The sequence below is a fragment of the Phaseolus vulgaris genome, chromosome 11, assembly GCF_051622355.1.
Source record: "Phaseolus vulgaris cultivar YP4 chromosome 11, ASM5162235v1, whole genome shotgun sequence".
In the NCBI taxonomy this organism is placed as follows: Eukaryota; Viridiplantae; Streptophyta; class Magnoliopsida; order Fabales; family Fabaceae; genus Phaseolus; species Phaseolus vulgaris.
This window is the reverse complement of record NC_143508.1, coordinates 40,932,803-40,952,568: the sequence shown is the minus strand read 5'-3', so window position 1 is coordinate 40,952,568 and position 19,766 is coordinate 40,932,803. Positions and strand designations below refer to the sequence as shown.

The window sequence follows — 19,766 nt, the reverse complement described above, 5'->3', positions numbered from 1 at the left end:
ACACCCACCAATGTCAATGAAGTACGAAGTTTTCATGGACTTGCTAGTTTTTATAGGCGGTTTGTGAAAGACTTTAGTACAATTGCCGCACCTTTAAATGCCATAGTAAAGAAGGATGTGGTTTTTAAGTGGGGACAAGAGCAAGAAAACGCTTTTCAAACTTTGAAGGATAAATTAACTAAAGCCCCCATTTTAGCCCTTCCTAACTTTGCTAAGACATTTGAAATAGAGTGTGATGCCTCTAACATAGGCATTGGGGCCGTTCTCCTTCAAGAAGGACACCCCATAGCTTATTTTAGTGAGAAACTCAAAGGGAGTCATCTCAATTACTCCACTTATGATAAAGAACTTTATGCTCTTGTTAGAGCTTTGCAAAATTGGCAACACTATCTTTTTCCAAAGGAATTTGTGATCCATAGTCATCATGAGTCCCTTAAATATTTGAAAAGCCAAAGCAAGCTTAATAAGAGACATGCTAAGTGGGTGGAGTTTATTGAGCAATTTCCTTATGTGATCAAACATAAACAAGGTAAAATTAATGTGGTTGCCGATGCTCTTACAAGAAGATATACCTTGTTAAATGTTTTGAATGTTCAATATTTAGGATTTGATCACATAAAGGAACTTTATCATGATGACTTAGATTTCTCTCTAATCTATCAAGAGTGTTCCAAGGGAGATGACAAAGACTTTTTCTTACATAATGGTTTTCTTTTCAAAGGAAAAAGACTTTGTGTTCCCCAAGGATCCATAAGACAATCTCTTGTTAGAGAGGCTCATGAGGGTGGGCTTATGGGACATTTTGGGGTAGCTAAGACTTTAGAAACTTTGCATGAACATTTCTTTTGGCCTCACATGCGCAAATCCGTACATACCTTCTATGATAAATGTATAGCATGTAGGAAGGCTAAATCTAAGGTCCAACCCCATGGTTTATATACCCCTCTTCCTATCCCTACAATGCCTTGGGTTGATATTTCTATGGATTTTATCTTAGGATTTTATCTTAGCTAAGACATCGAAGGGTAAGGATTCCATCTTTGTGGTAGTGGACCGTTTTTCTAAAATGGCTCATTTTATTCCATGCCACAAAGTGGATGATGCATGCCATTTGCAAATCTCTTCTTCAAGGAAGTTGTTCGTTTACATGGACTTCCTAGAAGTATAGTATCCGATAGGGATTCTAAGTTCTTAAGTCACTTTTGGAGGACCTTATGGGGGAAACTTGGCACAAAACTTCTGTTTTCTACTACTTGCCACCCTCAAACTGATGGTCAAACTGAAGTGGTTAATAGAACTTTGGGTCAATTATTGCGATGCTTTATTTCCGGGAATCCAAGGGCTTGGGAGGATTTACTACCTCATGTTGAGTTTGCTTATAATAGGGTAGTAAATTCCACCACTAACCATTCTCCTTTTGAGGTTGTTTATGGGTTTAATCCCCTCACACCTCTAGATCTTCTTCCCATTCCTGTACTTGATGAGGTTCTATGCAAGGATGGTTTTGAAAAGGCTTCTTTTTTAAGGATTTGCATAACCGCATCAAGTTACAAATTGAGAAGAAAGTTGGTAAGTATGCTGACACTGCCAACCAAAGGAGAAAGGCATTAATCTTTGAGCCCGACGATTGGGTTTGGCTTCATTTGAGAAAGGATAGATTTCCTTCTCTAAGGAAGTCCAAACTTATGCCTCGTGGTGATGGCCCTTTCCAAGTCATCAAGAGGATTAATGATAATGCCTATGAGTTAGATATGCCTACTACTTATCTTGGAAGTAATTCTTTCAATATTACTGTTCTCACTCCTTTTGCTGCAGGTTTCCCAAATTCGTGGACGAATTCTCTCCAACCCGTGGAGTATGATGGAAACCAAGTAGAGGATGCTCAAGCCCATGAAGCCCAAGCCCAACAAGGGGCCCAAGCCCAACGAATCACTAGGAGCATGGCAAGAGCTTTGGGACAAGAGTATCAAAAGATGGCTCTTCTTATTTCTTTTGTAGAGTAGGGGTGTGAATGTAATAAATAGGTGTGTAAGTAGTAAGGGATGCTAGGGGGAGTGTAGATAGGAGTTAGGAGGTGCCAAACTAGGAAGGAAAGTCACACTTCCTTCATGCACTAGTTGGCGCCGAATTTGAGTCTCATTTGAGGCACATTTGGCTTTGCATTTCAGCACCTTATAGGCTATAAATAAAGGTGCTGCCCTTGTACAAATCAGATTTGGAAATTAGAAGTAGAGAGACTATACTCAAATTTAGAGAGAAATTGTGAGTCTTGATTGTCTTCTTCTTCCTTTGCCTTATCTTGTGTGCCAATGGTGAGCTTCAAGTGGCGGCATTCCTTCATTTATCTTGGAACAAGGCTCCAAGTGGCGTGATTGCTTCTCCAAGTGGCGTGATTGCTTCTCCAAGTCTCCAATCCAGCAAGCTTCACTCCATAAGTCTTCTTTCTTTCATTCCTTTCAATTCCATTCGGTAGTTTCTTAATTCTTAGTGTTTCCTTTCATTTCCACCGTTTAAATTTGTGTTTTCCAGCTTTGTGTTCATTTTTTGTTCGGTGCAGTAGCTTTACCTTCAATTTTGTTCGGTGTTTAATTGTTGTTCTTCATTCTTTGTTGTTTGATTCCATTTGACAATATATGGACTTCCATATGAGCTTTGGTTGGTGCAAAGTCTTGGTGAGTTCTTGAATTAGAACATTGATCCAATTCTAAGTAAAGTGCCATTTCATGACCAACTCAAGTTGCTCCTAAGAATGTCAAAGAATCATGTATTCTTGTTATTGCATTCACATCAAGTTATACCTTACATAGAAGCTTATAAATCCATTGTGAAGGCAAATAACCCAAGACAAACAGAGAAATGGGTCTTGATGGAACATAATAGAATTTTCATGCCTTGGTTTAAAGACGAGGTGTTAAAGGATTCAACGACATCAGAGACCTTGACCTTGTTGGCTACTGGATTGAACTTTGAAGTCATTTCATGTAAAGCGTACGAAGTGAATAATTGTATATTTTACACAAAGTCTATGGATGAAAAGAGTACAGTTCAAAATTTTGGTGTTACTCTTGAAGCCGAGTCAATGCAGTTTTCGACTTCGAAAGATACAAATCCAGTACTTGGATCAATGGCATACTATGGGTTTATAGAAGAGATATGGGAGGTTGACTACACTAAGTTTTCTGTTCCAATTTTCAAGTGTAAATGGGTTGACAATAAAAGTGGGGTTAAAATTGATGAATCAGGATTCACACTAGTGGACTTTCGAAAGAAAGGGTATTGAGATGAGCCATTTATAATGGTTCAACAAGGATATCAGGTTTTCTACGTGAAAGATCCTACGTCATAACATTCGTATGTCGTTTTACACGGGAAAAAACAAGGGGAGGCCATAGATGATATTGAAAACGGTGACCCCCGTTCATTCGCACCAATGATAATTAATAAAGATAACGATGTACTTGATGATGTACATGCAACCCGTAAAGACCACAGTGAAGGAATTTACATATGAATATTCAACCCACATGCAACCCGTAAATGCGCATTTAGAATTTTATGTATTATTTTTATATGATTCTGATTCGATGCAGATTAACTAATGTTTGTTATGTAATTTTTTTAAGAGAGATATGGATGAAGATTAGACTCCAATCAGACCTCAATCCGGACGAGGCAGTAGAGGACCTACTAGATTGAAGCGTCTCGCATTGAAATGTGTTGCTGGTGAGAAGACACGTGTTGACATTGACGTCAACACTGAGTGGTTTTGGTCCTAAAGCAGATGAGTTTATGAGTTATCTTGGAGTTGTTTCTCGTGAGAGGCTCTCCATTTTGATTAGTTCATGGGATGAGGTGTTAGAGGTCGATCGGAACATGATCTGGGAGGATATTCTTATAAGCTTTACATTATTATTGTTACCATATTATGCTTTTTAATATTCATTAATTAATTTTAATTTGGTGATGTTATTTTCCAGGAAAACTTTGAAATTCCTGATGTGGAACTGCTTCGATCAAAGATTATATACAATATCAAACTTAAATTTCGTCACTTTAAGTCAAGACTGACTTCGAGATATGTTTTTGGCGACCTTAAAGACGAAAATCCATGTTTAAAGTACAAACATATTGATGAAGAGACATGGCGTCTTTTTAAGGAAAGCCGTAAAAATGAGGCTTGGATGGTAAGTGAAGTAACTTAACTATTTTTATTTATATAACATTAATAAGTTTATCTTATTTAATTCACTTTGTTTATTTCAATTATGACAGGATCGTCGGAAGAAAGCTCAAGAGATAGCTTTGAAGAATGTTACCCGAACGTACTCTCTCGTTCGGGGTATCAAAAACTTGAGCAATCACTGATGGTGGAAAAGGACCAATCTAGACAGGGGACGTCGTCTGAGAATGTGGAAACAGGGGTCACTTCTCCTCCATCACCACCTTTTCGTCATGTAAAATGGAAGAGGGCCTGAATTAAAAAGTCAGGTGCACCAAGTTCTGAGTAATCCGGGGTTATCATCGAAAAGATTGTAAGTTATTTTTAGTTTTTTTTTCACTTATTTTAAGGCATTAATTATATTAAAAACAAATATGATTTTATTCTCTTGCAGGATTCCTTGGAATCCCAAGGTAATTTTGTTCCTGAAGGTCGTCACGATATCCTGGTTGAAGCAATTAGACAACCTGAGCATTGTGGTCGTGTTCGTGCAACTGGACAAGGGGTTGGAATTAAACTATATTTTGGAGTTTCACAATGATAGTCATCCTCCTCCCCCAAAGAGAGCGAAACTCAAATGGAGACTGATCGGATGCGGCTAGATATGAGAAAGGAGAATGATTGAATGCGACAAGAATTTCTATCGCAACAACTTTGTGCTGAGCCAATTCAACCCCTTGTTAGTCCCACTCCCAAGAGCATAAAGGGGAGTTGTGCGACTCCTACAACATCAGGGGATGATATCATTGGGCAGACGAGGGAATGTGAGCTACTGGTAGCGAGCGACAAACTTCCTCAGGTGGTGGCCCTTGGAAAAGTCTATGAAGAGGCTACCACCTTACATAACGTTCCTCTCTCCCCTGATGTGGTGAAAGTAATAGTTGAAAAAGTACGAGTACCTGATGATAGTGTTCCACTACCTTCAGATGAGGTAACCATTGTGGCCGATGCATTTAAGATATTTGTTGCCTGGCCCAGACACCTCATTCGATTTATGCCAGAACCTCATGTAATAATTTCATTTCATTTCATTATATTAATTTATATTTATATTTATATATTACATATAATTTAATACAAATGTTCTTTATTTTGTAGAAACCTCATCGAAAACCAAGTCCGGAAAAGAAGCATGAGGTTTCGGTTGACGATCCTATAGCTTCCTTAGTTGTAGTTGTTAGACAGATTGGTCGAGATCCTTTTGAAGTTCCCTGAGATGATACATTTTTTCAAATAAACATTGAACTGCCACTGTTCATGTACAACACAGATTTATTAGAATTTGTAGCTGGGGATCGGAGCTCAATATAAATATAATTCAATTTTTTATGATGTACGTATCTTTACCTATATTTCAATTTACTTTATGTTAAATTATTATTGATTATGCTTTAACTAATAACTTGTAGGTTTTTATTTGGAGTCTGTCTCACTGAGGAGAAGGAAAATGTGTACGGATTCTTTGATCCTGCATATACTAATCTCATTGGACCAAAGGCATATGAGACCCAAGCATACATCACTAACACCCTGGAAAAAAAGGGAAAACAAATTTATTTATGCCCTTATATTAATGAGTAAGTTTAATTATATGTCGTCAATTATTATTATTTCATGTTTTAAATATTTACTAACTGTTTTTCATGGATGATATAGGCGTCATTGGCAGTTACTTGTCTTATCAATGGTTCATAAGACTGATGTGTGGTTTTGTTCCCTACACAAGAAGATACCCACAAATCTTAAGAATATCATGTAAGTGCAGTATAAACTTAACTTTGTATGTTATTAATTAACCATCTACTAATGAGATTTTTGTATTAACCAGCTCATGGCATGGATATAACATCCTAAAAGGTCGATCCAATTCAAATAATTTGAACTGGATAAGAATAAAGGTTTGTAATTTTTTTTCTTTCTCTTATCATTGTTTATCAATATACTAACTTTTACTTTTTATTGGATTATAGTGTAATAAACAACCAGGAAGCTATAAGTGTGGCTATTACGTTATGCAATGGATGATTACCATTATAAGACTAGGCCTTAAAAGTGATTGAAAAGAGGTAACATGATATGTTAAATTATTTTTATAATTCGTGAACATATATGTATCTTAAAACTAATTTATGTCAACCATATTTTGAAATGCAGTTCTTCAAAGATGAAGCACCAATGACATCGAATGTCATAGCATATGCAAGACATTCTTGGTCCACATATTTCATAAATTTTTATAACTCTAGGATAGTTGATCAATAGTGTAGGGATTATATGTAATTTGATTAGTGTTTGTAATGTACATTTTGATCAATATATATTAATGTATTTGTCTGGCTGAATATATATAATTGAACAGGTTAATTTATATGGGAATTAGCACTAAAACAGATTGCATTAAAAAAACCATTATTTACAAGGGCGACTATTTACCATAGCCGCACTTATAAATCTAGCGTAGGATTTACGAATGCGGCTATTACCATATATTTCTTTAGTATGTGCTTTTATTATTCAAATAAAGAAATTAATTATAATTTTAATATACTAATTCTTCTTGTTTGGGTTAGAAAGGTCTCATTCTTTCTGTAATAAGTCAGTGTCGTTCGTTCGGGGTTCTCAGTTGAAATTTTGAAAGAGTACCTACAAAAGGACCTCTAATGTTGAAGTTAGTGTTTGGTCTTGGGTAACTAAGTGTAATAAATGCATAAATTTGCATGATGTTAGTCAACCTATTTATAAGGATGTGTGGGCCTTTGTGTCTCTAGGTTTGTATAACACAATTTTCATGATTAATGTTTTGACATTTTGTACTCTGAACTCGTCGTTCAATCCTAGGTCAAGATCTACGACAGTCACAACGCCCACGCTTGGACGTTGTGTCTCGACCGATACCTCCATCTCCTTCACCAAAAAGGCTCGCGATGTAGCATTTCCTTGTAACATTTTGGTCATAGTGAACCGTTACCACCTCACCCAAAGTTGTTGGGGATTTCATGGCTAAGTGCGAGAAGGACATTATGGCTCCAAAAAAGAGTCTTTCCAACAATATGTTGTACAAGGTGTTGGAATCTATGATAAGGTATCAGATTTTGATAGTTTGGTTGATTAACTATCATTCTCTAAATTTGATAGAAAAATCTATGTAGCCATTGGTGTATACTCTTTCTTCGGAAAATCCAATGATTTACTCATCATGGGGTTGGATTTCGGCCTCGACTATCTGTCTTGAATATTTCCAGTACAATACGTCCACCAAACTCCTTTGATGCACCAAGATTTTCATGGCTACAAACTGTTTTATTTCCGCTGTTATCACCATGTCTTGCAGCGGGTTAATGTCCTTGAAGTCGACATTCGTGAATGTTATTGGTGGCATCCTTCTTGATGAGATCATTACATGATTATCGGACTGCACGGTTCAAAGGTATTGGCGAAACCACGAGCTATTGTGTTTATGACTCCCCTAAGAGGTGCTCCTCCTGCCTCTTTGGTCCTCGTGCGTTGTGTTATTCTGGTATCTTCATGTCATTGGCGATTGTCATCTTGACAATAGTGCATGTCCCTGCTTTCCCAGGGATCTGACCTACCCTCACTTTAGTCTTCGGTTCTCTTTATAAAACTTTTAAGATGGTGATGGAAATCATCCAACCTTGAAACTTTCGGATAAAAAGATACATGAAGATAGAGCTTTAATGAAAAGATTATAGAGTATTTTTCTTCTCCTTAGCGTTGTAAAAGTTGTATAGAGTAGTTAGAAAGTATTGAGCCTTGTATTTTGGGCCAAAGTAGAGTAGGGTGTAAATAGAAAAGAGAGTGTGGTGTAAAATAGTAAAAGTGGGGTGCAAATAGATATATAGGCAATGGAGAGAAATTTACTCCAATGAAGACATGCCACTTGTCACTCTCCCAATGCAAAAAATTTGCACCAATAAGGAGATGACACTTGTCACATTCTCATTTAAGATGTTTTGAGAGACTTTCTGCTATAAATAAGAGTCTCTTGTACATGTATTTTTAACTTTGATTTGAGTAAAGAAGTGATGTCCAATTTATGAGACACTTTTGCTTGTTCAAAGTTCTCTCTAGAGTTGTCTTCTTGCTAGAAAAATTTCCAGACTCCTCTTAGTAATGTTGTCCTAACCTCACTCTATAAATAAGTATTGTCCTAACCCCACTTAGATTCACCGTCATAATTTTCTTATCTTTCAAAATCTCTAAAATTCTTCATGCTTCCTCAATATCATTCAACATCCATAAAAGATATTTAAATCAAAACAATGAAGAAGAATATCTACAAATGAAGATGCAAAGAAAAATTGCATCAAATGGTTATCTTGTATTCGCTCTTCAACCTTGTCCTTCAATATCTGACACTCCTCGGTTGAGTGGCTGAAGTTCTGATGTTACCGGAATTGTTTTTTTGTATCGGCGTTGGGAGGGGTCGACACCTTTTCGGGTGTTTGGAGCAACTTGGTGTTGAGGGCTTCTTCAAGAATACGTCCCTGATCAACATCAAGTGGTGTGTACCTTGTGAACTTTGGGAATTTGGGCTTTCTCATTTTTGGCACATTTGAGTTTTTAGAAGACTTGTCTACATCTTTCTTCTTCGGGATCATCTTGGGCATTTCTTGTTTCGGTACTCTCTTAACTCTGCCAAGTTCATAAATTTGGTAGCTCTTTGTTGCAATTCATTCAACTTTGCGACAGGCTTCTTGCTCAAGCTATATGTGAATGATCCTGACTTTAGTGTTATTACCATATGGTGCAATGCTACTTTTGGACTTAAATTCTTTATATTCAAAGTCACCTTGTCAAACCTTTCCATGAACACTTAGAGTGATTCACCCTTCTCTTGGCGAATATTGACCAACGCAATAGAAGTTAGGTGGTAGGGGCAGCTCGTGGCAAATTGTGTTCTGAAGGTCAAGGTGTCAAAACAGTTAATGGAGTATGCGGGCAGGCATGTGAACCAACTGAGCACTCTGCCCTTTAATGACGTGGTAAAGACTTGACACATGATCACGTCATTGGTAGTGTAAAGACTCATTTGTGTGGTAAAGACATCGATATGTTCATCGGGGTCGATTGTCCTATCGTACTGATCCATGTTTAATCCCTTCCAAGTTCTTGGAAGTTGTGCATCCATTGCCCCATCAACGAAAGGGTGGTGGCGTGATCCTCCGACCGTTTCAGATGTTTGAGTTGATGTCCCGAGCTTTGATTAACCCCAGTCTTCTATCGTTCTGATCATCACCAAACGAAAAAAAATCCACCTGGGATCTTTGGGTTGTGATAAGTTTCATTTTGAGGTGTCGCCTGCAGCGAGCTTCCTCCTAATCTCCTTGTTCTACTGCTTGAGGATCTAAACCTCCTATTCATTTCATTATTTCATGTTTGCCACCTCCCTTTAAAGGCTTAGGAGGATGGTCATGGGGTCATTTACATTGGTTCCTAAGTTGTTTGTCATGTTTCTTGTACTTACCATAAAGTTCTTTGTCTTTCTCAGCTCCACGGTGGGCGGCAATTGTTCTTGTTTGGGTCGAGAAGGTCTATATTAAAAAATGCGTACCTTGTTGGTCAATTTGTTTATAGAGATGTGTTGACTCTTTATGTTTATGGACATGTATTAATACGATTTTCATGGTTAATGTTGTGACATTATATACAATATTATTTATAATCCTTATTTAATCTGTTATTAAAGTATTTAACCGTGTATAACTGGGAATCACGCAATGTAACGGATGCTTAGCTTACATGGCCGTGAGACTCTCAGTCGTATGTGATACACTAACATTACAAATTTTATTTTTCATTTTAGACTTTTGTGTCCTTCATGAAGAAGTTGTCTAAGAATATATTAACTGTCGAAGATCTATAGATGATAAAAAATGTCTTTGAATAAGCATTCTGATTTGTCACAGGTACCTGTAGCCAATGCTATATTTTTCTGTGGTGAAGGGACAGGTAACCCAGTGATTGAGAGGCTATCAAATTTACAGAAACTATCCGAAATTGTTGTGTCAAAATTTGGTTCTTTGATCAACGCTTGGGTTATTGAGGCTTCTGTTTGTAATGGACATTTTGCTGTCTACAAGGACTTCATACTGTCAATGAATCAATATGGAGAGCCAAGGTCATATGATCCAATGGGTTTCCCCGCATCTACATCAACTGTGTCGCTCTTATCTAACTGCCTTCAAGAACTATGACCTGTTCCCATCTTAAATGGAGTGATAAGCGGCGTGACTGGATAAGGAATGAAAAGGACAAAATGCTGCATCTGCTTGAATCTGAAGTCCCTAAGAGTTTGGGAAAAATAAAAGTTTTCTAAAGGTATTATTTTGCTGATATGCCTCCAAGTATGCAGATGCACTTTGAAATAATAGAAAGTTTAGATGTAAGTTAGTACTTCATACTTTATAGGTCAAATGAAAGATTTCTTAGTTATCAGGATAGATCTAACTAAAGTAAATGGGTTCTACTTGAATGTTTCAAAGAGCACTTTTAGTTTACTTACATTTATCCTGATAATTATGACATTCTTAAGTGGACTAGAAACACTGAATTGTGTCTCTGGAGAAATTGACGGGTTTCATAAAGCTTTCGAGATTAAAAACAATAAGATGATGGAAGTTCACATCGAGATTATAATTTTGAAATTAGATTGAAGTTAATTTGAAGACGTTTTACTTCTGCAAAAGATTAGTTTGTTAGAAGGAGCAAAAATTTCAAGATGACTTCATTGTAAAAAGATGTTTAGAGGACAACCAGGGAGGGTTTTCAGCAGTTATGCAGATCAATTGATAGTTCTTTTCAGATTTCTGTTTTGAGTTATCTGAATTACTTTGTAATTTACATTATTTTCACTTCTATCCTTAAAAATTCCTTGACAATCAGTGGGGACCTTTACATAAGAGTCATGTGAAGGCTAAATAAACATATAAAAGTTGAAAGTTAAAAAAAAAAAGTGATGAAGCAGAATAGAATCACTAGGCCATTGTGAACCATGGATGCAGCATGCCTGTGATCCTTCCACTGTTGGGAATGGGAGGTGGTCGCTGCTCTGTGAAACCAGCCTCACGCTGTGAGCTCCACTCTAAGAGCCAAGAGACCTTAGCCTTCACTAAAGTCCCCAGACTCAACTCTCAACTTGGAGTGGGCAGGCCAACAAATTGCAAACACAGTCCAACCCAGCAAGCCTCAATGTTGTTCCATCACAGTAATGCTCCCACTTGGGTCACAAGCTGGAGTAACCCAGCTCAGCAATCTGATTCCTTGTCAGTGAAGTTATAAAGACTTTGTGTTTCATTTTCTTTGGGATGTGGGATGTAATTATCTTAAACTTTGTAGTGTAGCCACTCACTTTGTTTTGGGTGTTGCTTTTATATATAGGCATTATTATGTTAGATTGTCTAGTATAGTTTTATGTAGTCACTCTTTTGCTAAAGCATCTAGTATTTGTGTAGATGATATTGATTAGACCGTCTAGTCTATTTTTTTTTTAAAATATCTAAACATCAAGTCGTTTATTCTAGTATTCTTACTAGATTGTTTAGTTGATAAACAGTCTAAACCTCTTGTTTTATAGCAAGCCGTCTATCCACACCCTTGCCTGCCTTTGCCTTTACGAGAATAATACATGTGATCTGTTTTTTTCTTTTCTTTCCATTTTCCCTTCGCTCCCTTTTTTCTCTTTAAGTTTTCTTGCTGTCATGGAATTCTCCATGAACCTGTAAAATCATCTCTTGAGAGACCATCTTGCATACTATGTTATTAGATTCAAACATTTAATTTAGTCTTATTAGGAAGATGGAAGAGGAGGTTGAAAAAAAAGAAAAGCGGATTGTGGAAAGAAGTTTTGGAATCAAAGTAAGATTGTTGGTGGAGACAGAAAAATGAATGAGCTGGGATAAAACTCCAGTCACCACTGCTATTAGCCTCAGAGAAGCTCCTCCGTCATATGGTTGCTCTCCCTCAGAGGAAGCTCATGTACTCATGTACCAAACACTTATACGCTTCTTTATTATTACACCCATTGATTATTGAGTTTAATATAAGTATTGCAGCCACAGGGGTGTTCCATCATCATAATGTCCCCACTTGTAACTCACTTCGGCAATCTAACATCCTTGACAGAGAAATTATAGGTACCTGAAATGAGTATAGTAATAAATACATTGAAATTAACAATAAATAATAAATTAAATTAAATAGATCACGTGATCCAACCCATTTACATATATTAATCAATTTACTATATTATGTAAGACAAAAAAAACAAGGACGAAAAAACCAATATGAAAACATTCTAAACTTATTTGGAGTGGGATGCATCAGGCTCTTGCAGAAGTGCAAGACAAGAGCAATGCCTAAGAGTCCCAATAGCAAGCTATTGTAATTGACACTCTCCCTCAAAAAATAAATTTAATATCGTGTGAATCAATGATCCACATATCAGATATTAAACTGATAAGAACAGATACTACACTTGATCTTAGCCAAAAGGCCGAGAAAGGTATGCTTTAAACATTATAAGTGTTGAGATTTTATTGTATGAGTTGCAGTTGCTTGTCAGACTCATGACTAATGTGGGACCTGGGAGATGATCGTGTGCAGGGTTTCTTTTCAGTTTATATTAAGATTTTATATTAGTCCCTGTGCACAACTGATAAATATATGCAGATTTTATAAGAGGGCTAAAAAATATGAACAATTATGCGTGTTTGGAGAAAGAGTTTGGGGCATTGCAGGATCTTGGTGCAGTTTTCTTTTGCATATATTGATAGACACAAAATCTAGGATGGCAAGTTGGCCACACTAGTGGCAGATATGATTGTCTCTATATACGATACTTATAACTCTTATAGATGTGACCTGGGGTGTGATTTTTTTTAAAAAAAATTGTTTACATTAAGCCAACCAGTAGTTCTACCTAAAAAACAACCAAAACCAACTAACCACTAAGAAATATATAAATTTTCTCTTACCATCTATTTTACCATCATTGATGATATATTTAATCAGGAAGAAGCTGAATTTGTATCCTAAAATCTTTGGACAGAAAAGAATAATAGTTAAGTATCAATGATTAGCATCATGACAAGCTATACAGTTCAACAATCAAGTTAGTAATGATAACCAACTGGTTTACTGATGTACACAGTACAAAATCACATTCTCTGGATAATTATACCATGAAATTAATAGCTGGTGAACCACAAAACTAATAAATATGAATATTTAATTTTAAACAGTATTATGAAAATAGTTTGCATTTTGCTGTTCAAGGTACATATAGATATGCATGCAGAATTATGCAACTGAGAAAGACATTTTGAATGAGTTCTAAACCCTAAAATCATACATAACTTATGAAAACAGAAGATATAACTAACTAAGAAACTATGACTCAAACTCCCTTTTGATTCTGTTTTCTGTGGTCTCGTAACTAAGTTTAGCTACAAATAGTAGTTTTATTGTTGAAGTTGTCAAACCGTGTTAAGATATATAATTTGTTTAATTTCTGTTCAATGTTTGTGCTGATTGTTTTATTGATGTTTTGTCTGATTGTTTTATTGATGTTTTGTCTGTAGCTGTAGTTTCCAAAGCTATCACAATGTATCAAATATTTGTGTGTGGCACATTCACCATAGAAAAACGCTCATTGATGTCCTCCCAAAGGTCCTTCACATTCTCTCTGCATACATGATGGTGGAGCACAATTTTTCATCTCTGGCGCGTCCTCTTCTGACATCTTATGGGTTCATCGAGGAAACCCACTTTCGTCAGACCTTCACTGCTCACATCCATTAGTTGCAGTTTTTGCCATTCAATTGCATTGCGAGATCACATTCCCAGGATTGTAACTTGCCTTCAAATCATAAAAGGTGATGGACCGTTGTTGACACTATCTTGAGTCTTCACATTCTCCATAATCTGAGACATCTTGACATCATCTGTCATTTTAATAGTTGAAGTTTAAAGTTTACCTATACGTGATGTTGGAGATACAACTTGATATATGTTTGATATGTTGAAATCTCTCATTAGGTTTAGATGACTTTTTCTTATGTAGCAACCAGATAATGAGTGAATGATATAAATTTACAAAAAAGACACGGGAGTCTTATGTAGCAACCAGATAATGATTGAATGATATAAATTTACAAAAAAGACACGGAGTCGTCGCCATAATTTATTAAAGAAACATGATAAAACCTTCAAGAAAAAAATAGTTTTCGAAACAAAATTTGAATTCGGAAGTAGATTTCGTGAAAGAAAGAATACTATAAGACATTTGTCTTCGAACAATAACTTTTAATTAAATGTAAAAAATTAAATTAACTTTTAAAATATTTATTTTTTTTCCAAAAATTGAATAAAGATATATGTAAAAACTATTTTTTAGTTATTTTTTTACTAAATTAAATTAATTTTTAAAATATTTGTTTTTCTCCTAAAATTAAATAAAGATATATATAAAACCTATTTTTTAGAAACGAGAAAGTCAAAACTTTAAAATAAAGTTTAATTACAAATGTTATTAGTTAATATTAAAGAAAGTAGTAGACGCTATTCAGAAGTGGAGACAACAAAGTAATGCACTTATTAAGATTAATATAAATAACAATGAAATTAATTCATTTGTGAGACAATAAATATTTAGAAATAAAACTCACTTAAGCCTCAAAGAATTCGTACAAGTATCCTGACGTGCAAGTATGTTGTCAAGATTGAGAAATTGTTAACACACATGGTGCAGGAAACCATACTTATATTAATCTATCTAGTATATAAGGCAAATATAAGTTCAGAGAAAAAGATAAAAACTACAAACACCTAATAAAAAATAAATGTGATAGTCCAAGCAGACTAGCCTGACCAGGCCATTAAGGACTGAGGTTGCTGCAGCCTGTGATCCCTCCACTGTCGGGAGTGGAAGGTGGTCGTTGCTCTGTGAAACCAGCCTCACGCTGTGCCCTTCACTCTAAGAGCCAAGAGACCTTAGCCTTCACTAAAGTCCCCAGACTGCACTCTCAACTTGGAATGGATAGGCCAACATATTGCAAACACAGCCCAACCCAGCAAGTCTCAGTGCTGTTCCATCACATTGAAGCTCCCACTTGGGTCACAAGCTGGAGTAACCCAGCTCAGCAATTTGACACCTTGTCAGTGAAGTTATAAAGAATTTGTTGTTTCATTTTCTTTGGGATGTGGGATGTAATTATCATAAAGTTTGTAGTATAGCCACTTAATTTTGAAATACTTCACTCTTGAAATATAGAATAATTTGGGAGCGACAAAACAGAGGGGAGTTGATAAACTTTGTTTTGGGTATACACCCTTGCCTTGCCTTTGCCTTTACGAGAATAATACTGTTTTTTGTGCTTCTTCCTATTTTGCTGTCATGGAGAATTCCATGAACCTGTAAAATCATCTCTTGAGAGATCATCTGCATACCATGTTATTAGATTTAAACATTTAATTTAGTCTTATTTGAAAAATGGAAGAGGAGGTTGGAAAAAAAGAAAAGTGAATTTGGAAAGATGTTTTGGAATCAAAAGTAAGATTCTTGGTGGAGACAGAATTCTCAGCTGCCAACATTTTGCTCTGGATTGTACCCTATATCAGCAGGGTTTAGGGTAATTTGAATAATTGTACATTTTGTTGTTTATCCATAACCATTTGATAATGATCCACATATTAGATATTAAACTGATAAGAACAGTACTACACACTTGATCTTAGCCAAAAGGCAGTATGATTTGCTTTATGTAAACTATTCTGTTCTTATATTGTGAGCTCCATCTTCCTGACAGAGTTGTGACAAATGTGGAACTTTGTCAGTTAAAAAAGATGCTTCAACAAGTGGATACAAATAATTTTATAAACTTCCATATATTTAAGTTTGATTTTGAATGCCTAAAAATTTTTGGGAGACAGCTTTGGTCCAACAAATCAGCGACAGAAACATGACAAACTTGAAGCTGTTTTTTCGATATCTTCTAACAAACAAAGAAAAAGTCATGCTAGTTATCTGTAACAATGTCGTTTAATATAAAAGTGGAAGAAATGAAAATGATAACAATCCTGATTTCGCATTATATGATGAGGATGAAAGGTAGAAATACATTGAGCCTCATGCATGAGAACAGACACACTTCTTAGGGTGGAAGACTTGGAATCAAACGAAGAGAAGAGCCTCCTGTGACTAGTCATTAAGAGTTTGTTAATATAGTTAATATACATTCTACTGCCACAGTTTCGTTGATTTCTTAAGCTGTGTTTAAAATTTAGACAATAATGAATTCTGTGAAAAGTGTATAGTTAGTCAGTGTTATTCATGTACTTGTTGTTGGCATCAGGCTAAGAAGTCTTTTGAAAGAAGTGTTATTTTAACAGTACCGAAGTCTGAGTAATTAAATTTTTTAGAATGAAATTAAAATGACTCATAAGGTTTACAAACCTTATTCTCTATGCAGTTACTCACTAATGAGATGATTAATTATGTAACTGAGAAAGACATTTTAAATGAGTTCTAAACCCTAAAATCATACATAATTTATGAAAACATAAGATATAACTAACTAAGAAACAATGAATGAGCTCTTACCAAATACTCTTGGGGATATCAAAATTCCTAACCCTTTGATTGGACCATATGACTCAAACTCCCTTTTGATTCTGCTTTCTATGGTCTCTTAACTAAGTTTAGCTGTGACCACAGTGTATCAAATATTAATTAATATAATGGTCTTGTATGTATCAAAATATTAATTAATGAGAGGGGTCCTATAATGTTTTGTTGTAATAAGAAGTTTTATTTGAAATGATGATGAAATCATGTGATATTACTGTCTGATTGATGCCTCTCACATTATTTTGTATAGGACACATCACCTCTAAATTTAAATTTAGTGGTTGTTTAATTGTACTAACTGATATCCGCAATGGTGTTTTACCTTTTATCCGTTATAGAAGTTTCACACTAAAGAAAAGTTAAAAAATCAGTGGTTCCAAAATGATTGAAAAATTTAACATGAAAAATAATAACCATGTATTACGACTTTATGAAATAAGGTATTATTGGTTATTAGGTATAATAACCAAAATTTTACTATAGAACTACTTTATAGTTTTTTTATTAATGATAGAAACTATTTATATGGTAATAGAAATAATCGACATAAAAAATCACGGTATCACTGAAACTGTATAAATTTTAATTATTGATAACAATCAGAGTTAAATATTATTAAACATACCAAAGCATATTTTCAAAATTCATTGATTATTAAAGTCAATCATAATTTAAACACATAAAAAAAAACACTAAAACAATATCTTTTATAGTTTTGAATTATCTAGACAGATTTTGCAATAAATCTGTTTTCAAATATATTCCAAGTTTACCATTTTTTTTAACATAATCAAGTTCGAACTTGGATTTAATACCTTAAAATATTTTTCGAAAAATCTTTTTTTTTTTTTTTTATCAGCAATGAATAAATTAAATTTAAAGGGGATACTTCAGGGGTATCCCAACCCTTATACAAAAAAGATTTCTCTTCCTTATAGCTTAAGACAAAACCCAAAGCTAGTTAACAAGTCTATACCAACATCTAGGAAACACCTACATCCAATCTGCTTTGCGACCTGCAGGCGAAGCGAAATCTATTACTGGAGTCATTTAGAGCAGCATCCAAAGGGACCACCAACATCAAACAAGATGGCTATGACAACAACCAAAACCAAATATGACTAACAACAAAAATCTGTTTGCTGCAGTATAATGCGAAACCAGCATTCTACATCACCATTCCAGCTCCATCCAGGCCTTAAAATTCTGCTGCATACATTATCAAAACAGGATCGCAGTCTAGTTTGAATGTACCCTTCATGCCTATAGACACATGGCGCCTCTGAACCCATGAGTCAGGCCCTTGGCAGGGCCAGCTACGTGAGCTCTTATAGGACTTAAGACTAAGCTTCCTTCCTTTCTCTTAGAAGCATGAAACCAGCCAAACCAGCCTTTAACCAGTCTAGCTCCTACATCTGCCTTTAACCAGTCAAATAACATACCGTGAGCCACCAGGCTGCTTACGTAATTTTGTGAAGGATAAGCCTCATAGCATGCTTCAAAATTGAATACTACAGAAATAGGAAGTCTAATCTACACCCATTCTGAAGGGCCAACCTTAAGCAACATACAACTCGAGACACCCACAACCGATGCCCTCTACATGCACCTCGCCACGCAACGAGTTACCCATGCACATTGCCTTCGGCGACCACCGACTACGCCTATAAAGAGCACGCCACTTCCTCGACCGGCGATTATCTTTGCATAACTTCGACGACCACCGACCGGCGATCATGTTAGCCTTTGCATCACTTCGACATCCACCGACTACGCACGCATTGAGATCGTTGTTTCATCGAGCGGCGATTATGTTGACCTTGTATAACTTTGGCGACCACCGACTACATACATATGGAGCACGCCGTTTCAAGTAACTTCGGCGACCACCGACTACACACATATGGAGAACGCCGCTTCCTCGATCGGTGATCATATTGACTATCGCCGTTTTAATTACCGGCGATCATGTTGAGCGTTGCATAACTTCGACGACCACCAACTACACAGATATGGAGAGCGCCGCTTCATCGACCGGCGATCATGTTGACCTATGGATATCGCTGTTTCAGTTACCGGCGATCATGTTGAGCTTTGCATAACTTCGACGACCACCTACTACGTACGCATGGAGGTCGCCGGTTCATCAACCGGCGATCATGTTGACCTTGTATAACTTCGGCGACCACCGACTACACACAAATGGATAATGCCGCTTCACCGATCGGCAATCATGTTGACCTATGTAGAGCACCACTTCACCGACCGACAATCATGTTGACTTGCATACCTTCGACGATCACCGACTGTAGAACCATCCTCTCCAGATTTGCCACTTCCATCAGAGACCTACTGTACCCATGCCACTTCCTTGCTCCAACCATAGTGGCTATTACCCAGTCCTTATCCTTCTTCTTTCCAGCAGCACCACCATTAGCCCGTCTAGCCTGCTATATGCCTCCCCTTGTTATTTGATACTGCAAATGCAGGTCAGCGGGTTCATAACCCATTATTCTACAAAGAGGTGCTGACACGTTTCCTCCTTGGTCTGGCAAAGGGTACATTCTGTGGTGTTAACCATCACCCCTCTCTTGCTCAAACACTCCCTTGTTGGTTCTTGTTACAATTAAACAACTGATCTAGGCCAGCACATTGCACACCAGGAAGTAAAACCACCTAATATCCACTTTGTCCACAATTTTTATTGTATTCCTTCATATACCATCATTCACATTCCTTCGCATACACAACCCCGTCCAGCTTCCAATAAAGTACCTGCCTACTTCCAATTACTTAAAACTTCTGCAGCAGATTAGGGGATTGAGAACCCAATCTGTAGGGGAGTAATTGAAGGAGTGGCTTCTGTGCTTTAGCCACTGCCACGTCTTAAGCTGGACCAGC

General features: G+C 36.4%; 3 non-coding genes and 1 pseudogene across 3 annotated transcripts; all 4 read right to left on the bottom strand.

Moving 5' to 3' along the window:
* Positions 1-11,188: 11,188 nt before the first annotated feature.
* On the bottom strand, positions 11,189-11,489 carry LOC150023255 (signal recognition particle RNA). Its single transcript, XR_016518023.1, has one exon.
* A 1,059-nt stretch (positions 11,490-12,548) lies between these two features.
* Positions 12,549-12,744, bottom strand: LOC137811935 (U2 spliceosomal RNA). Its single transcript, XR_011081199.1, has one exon. It is a non-coding gene; the product is annotated as a U2 spliceosomal RNA (small nuclear RNA).
* A 2,332-nt stretch (positions 12,745-15,076) lies between these two features.
* On the bottom strand, positions 15,077-15,380 carry LOC150023254 (signal recognition particle RNA). Its single transcript, XR_016518009.1, has one exon.
* A 507-nt stretch (positions 15,381-15,887) lies between these two features.
* On the bottom strand, positions 15,888-15,992 carry LOC137812024 (U2 spliceosomal RNA; annotated as a pseudogene).
* Between the last annotated feature and the right edge of the window lie 3,774 nt (positions 15,993-19,766).